Raw genomic sequence first — 293 nt, forward strand, 5'->3', positions numbered from 1 at the left:
CCAGCTGACAAAAACATCATAACCAAGGAGAATGAAAAGAAAGAGAGGTATCGAGACCTTATAAGGGAGTTGCAACGATTTTACCCGGAATATTCTGTTAAAATAATCGTCCTTATCATCGGCGCTCTTGGAGGTACCAAGCTTTGACTTGCTAATGGCCTAAAAAGCATCCCTGCGTGTCAACAATATGCTAAAACACTTGCGGGATAAATGCAGAAGGCGGTAGTCCTTGGGTCGCTCCGTGTTCTTAGGGTGCACGAGGCTTTTCCTGGATTGTCGTACTGATTCCTTTA

Source organism: Belonocnema kinseyi, chromosome 8 (genome assembly GCF_010883055.1).
Source record: "Belonocnema kinseyi isolate 2016_QV_RU_SX_M_011 chromosome 8, B_treatae_v1, whole genome shotgun sequence".
Lineage (NCBI taxonomy): Eukaryota > Metazoa > Arthropoda > Insecta > Hymenoptera > Cynipidae > Belonocnema > Belonocnema kinseyi.